The 4,152-nt window shown below is 40.0% G+C and overlaps 1 long non-coding RNA gene across 1 annotated transcript in view; it reads left to right on the top strand.

Moving 5' to 3' along the window:
- Positions 1–3,112, top strand: part of LOC107183698 — a 13,376-nt gene extending 10,264 nt beyond the window's left edge. The window contains exon 3 of the long non-coding RNA XR_001514496.1: positions 3,102–3,112. This is a non-coding gene — a long non-coding RNA (uncharacterized LOC107183698). The remainder of the gene's footprint in view (positions 1–3,101) is intronic.
- The last annotated feature ends 1,040 nt before the right edge of the window (positions 3,113–4,152 follow it).

The raw sequence follows: 4,152 nt of genomic DNA, 5'->3' as shown, positions 1-4,152 counted from the left end.
TCCATTCCTGCACTTCCAAGCTATAGCAGTGAATGTGAAATGGAGACTTATTACTCAATCACTGTTATTGAGTGAGGGAAACATATTTGTTAAAGTTATCCTGATTATTTTTAAAATGGAAAAATCCTGAAGATAAAGCATAAATTACAAGATTTGATTAAATGAAGACTATTCATTAACATGTTCATAGTACTTTTTTTCATCATGAATTTTCAGATAATTAAGGCTTTGAGATTGTTTTAAACACAAAACTCATAAAGATTATCTTCTGTGGTGACAAGCTCAATACAATAATAAGAAATAAGATGGAAATTTCTAACTAAAATCCCCTATCCTCATTCTCCCTCTCTGTAAAGATAAACATAGATATGCATTGTATATCTCTATATACACACGTGTCACATAGCTCATACATACATATATATTCACTGTACACCTCTAGCTATATAAACAAATTGGTACAAAGTATTTGTAGATAGTGTAATTTTTTTCAAGGTAAAACAAGCAACTATTTGAAATAACTGTTACCTGAGATCCTTAAAAATCCATTTAGGCTAAATACATTCACTGATAAAATTGTTGCAGCTCTGTTTAAAGAACCGTGTAAAACCAAGAATTCCATACTTTTAAAAATCTGTCTTTTAGCAAAAAGAGCAAGAGTGATCTGAGAAGACAGACTGCTAACATGTCTGGTAGTGAGCCTCCAGGGTAACTGTGTGTACATAGTTACAGTTCAAAGGCACTATCCTGGGTTGCAGAGCCACCACCTTCCCACACTGAACTTGGGTGGACTCAGTTTTGCCCAACACTTACATAAATCGTAAGTGCTTATTGAATTCAAGCTTGCCTGTTTATAAACATGTAAGAGTAAAAAATGTTAAAGGGTGAAGCCGACAGGAGCAGACCTGGGGGCAGGAGTCAGCCCAATGTAGCTGCAGGAAATCTAACGTGAGAGCCAGAGTCCCAAATTCATGCCAAACTCACCAGAATAGTGGAAGCCTTTTGGCTCTCCCCTTCCTGACAAGCGTTACCGGTGAAGCCGAAGAAACGACTGACTGCCTGGGACTTTCTCCCCCACATTCTGAACCATTTGAAGAGGAATCCTTAATCAGGACAAAGGGATACACCTCAAGGACTGTCCCTAGAAAACTGGGCACCATTGTCCTCTTCACACAAAAGGACCAACCAAAGCCGTGTTCCGGTGGGTCACCTTCTAAATGGGGAAATGGGGATATTTACCAGAGCCAGTCTGTCACCTCAAGGTACATGTGGGTCTGTTGATTTTAGCTGCTCCACACTCATGGTAGAGGAATGGACTTGCGGTAACAGCTAAGACTGGAGGGCCAGCAATGAGAAACCAAGCCCATCACTGATGATGTCACAATGTCCCACTGTCCGAAGGTATTCACCCTGGACCTCCCTGCCCAGCCCAGCTTTGTCCCTCCTACATGAGACTGTGGCTCAGCCTGGTGTCTGTCTTGGACAGCTCTAACCAGTTGCAAAGAGTGAATTCATTGAAGTCGTAATGGCTTTGAGGTTGTTTTAAGCCATTACTGTACCACTTGTAGTAGTACAGTAGATGATTCAGTAGTACTCTGAAATCCAGGCTGTTTGTCCCTGGATACTTCCAGTATCCTCACCAAGGCATTTTTCACTGGTGATGAGGAAATGCTGGTATTGAATCAACACCTTGCTTTTCTCTCTTTATTCAGAGGGCAGTGCATAAGGCTACCCTCTGGGACTCAGTATTCTCAATTACAACATGAGGTTGAATTGTATTATTTTCTATCAAACCCTAAGTTGTTGTTTTTTTTATTTTATCCCGGTAGACTATTATGAGCTGTCTTTACAGATCAGGAAAGAATAGCTTGTCTCATTCCCTCATTCATTCATTCATTCATTTTTAAGTGTAGCGAACACCTAAGCAAGCACTCTCTGACAAATATAATGCACGCCACAATAGGAGGCACATAGGAAATTTAAAATTTTCTAGCAGTGACGTTTATAAAGTAAAAGGAAACAAGCTTGTTTTGTTTTTAATATTCAACCTAAGGTATTGGGAATACCAGCATTTCAACATGTACTCAATATAAAATAGTAGTCAGATATCTTACATTCTTTCTTCACAGCATGTCTTTGAAATCTGATGTGCGTTTTACACCTAAAGTACATCTTCATTTGGACTAGTCACACTCCAAGTGCTCAGTGACCACATATGGTACTTGCTACTATATTGACCAGCACAGGCCTGGGCAGTGGCTGGCCTGGAGTAGATGCTCAACAAATGGGAGTGATAAGTACTCTTACTTTCAGGAAATAGATGAAAATCTGGGATATCTATAGATAATCAATAGTACGCATAAAAATATTTAGCATTTAGGAAACTAGTGCAATTTAGTTGGAGGAAACATGTATCTGGGATAAATGTTTTCAGTGTATACAGCAAACTAGGAAAATTACCAGTGCAAATTTGTCTACCAAGCACCAATAATGTGCCTGACCATGAACATGTCTTCCTGTTAAATGTGATTTCTGTATAAGAATTGTTCACCCAAAATAAGACATATAAAAGCACTGGAACATATCCCACAGGTACGTTAGAGTTTTGAGGTGTGTTTTTCAGGGTTGTCCAGTAAATAAGTAAATGGCATTTTCTTTAAGACATGTTACCCTTTTCAAAGAAATTATTTGGGATGGATGAAGAGAGAAGAGTTTGGTTGAAGGGAAGATTTCTGTGCAAATATTGTAAAACTTTAAAAAGGTTAATAGCAGGGTCAGGTTAGCCCAGGGGTGGGCAAACTTTTTGACTCGAGGGCCACACTGGGTTCTTAAACTGGACCGGAGGGCCGGAACAAAAGCATGGATGGAGTGTTTGTGTGAACTAATATAAATTCAAAGTAAACATCATTACACAAAAGGGTACGGTCTTTTTTTTTTTTTTTTTTTTTAGTTTTATTCATTTCAAACAGGCCGGATCTGGCCGGTGGGCCGTAGTTTGCCCACGGCTGGGTTAGCCTGTAGCACTGTGAAAGAGAAAGACAATAAAACAAAATATGAATATTATGAGATTATCATTTTGAGAATAAATACACAGAAAGAAGAAGTCAAAGAAGGAATCTAACTCTGAAGCCTAAATGGGTCAATCTGCTGTGGGAGATCAGGGAGAACCCCCCAGGATATTTGAGAAAGAAGATGATTCGGCAACGTTCTTTAGAGATAAAATGTGATGTGGCCGCTCTTAATTGACCAAAGATGAAAGGAAGGAAAGTGCTGCGGCTAAAGACCACCACTTCAAAATAAAATAACAGATTTGGGAGAATCTGAGGCAGCCTCTTGATTTTGTTGACAACCTGACCTGCAAGCAGGGTGCGTGGGATGGGGGTTGCGTGGAGAGGAAGGAAGCTTGAAGGTCCATGGTCAGGCCGGACAGGTGAGCTCTGGGGAGGCGTCGGTGACAGCACAATTGGCAGAGCAGGTCTGGCTGGAAAGAACACCCCGCGGGAGGGTTCAGGGGAGAGGAGGGATTCTTTTCATTCCTGGCGGATGGCATATAGCTCTACAGACGAGCAACGTAGCTGTGAAACGTGTCAGAAAACACCCCGCTCAGGCTGGGCACATGTGATGGGGCCACTGACCTTGGGTGAAATGTATGTGTGGCTCAGAGCCCGGGTTCTTGGGCCAAGTGTGTGTTATTTGGCTGATTTTGAGAAGAGTCTAAGCATTGATTCCAGTCCTTCAGGTGAATGATTTCTCAAAAACACTAATGAATTAAGTCAATTGTGAAGTCATTGCAGTTGACATTTTTTTTTTTTTGCTTTTTAAAAGTTTTTTATTTTTCCCTTTTTTTGTTTATTTCATCTTTTTCATTTTTTTGTTTTTAATTTTCTTTTCTGCAGTTGACATTTTTCCCCTGCAATGTTATTTTTACATTATTTGAAGTTCAGATCCCTTGCTATTTCCTTTTCACATATGTGTTGTCTTCTTTGAGCCTCAATTCCTCTGACTGGAAATTTTGGATTAGATACATTTTTGGTTTGCTTCCAACTTCAAATGTAAGCTTTTCTAGAAATTCCAGGAAGTATGCCCTGGCCTGCGTGGCTCAATTGGTGGGTGTCTGTCATCCTATACATTGAGAAATTGCCAGTTCAATTG

The sequence above is a fragment of the Myotis davidii genome, unplaced genomic scaffold (assembly GCF_000327345.1).
Source record: "Myotis davidii unplaced genomic scaffold, ASM32734v1 scaffold102, whole genome shotgun sequence".
Taxonomy (NCBI): domain Eukaryota; kingdom Metazoa; phylum Chordata; class Mammalia; order Chiroptera; family Vespertilionidae; genus Myotis; species Myotis davidii.
The sequence above is the reverse complement of the archived record's forward strand: the minus strand, read 5'-3'. Positions and strand labels throughout refer to the sequence as shown.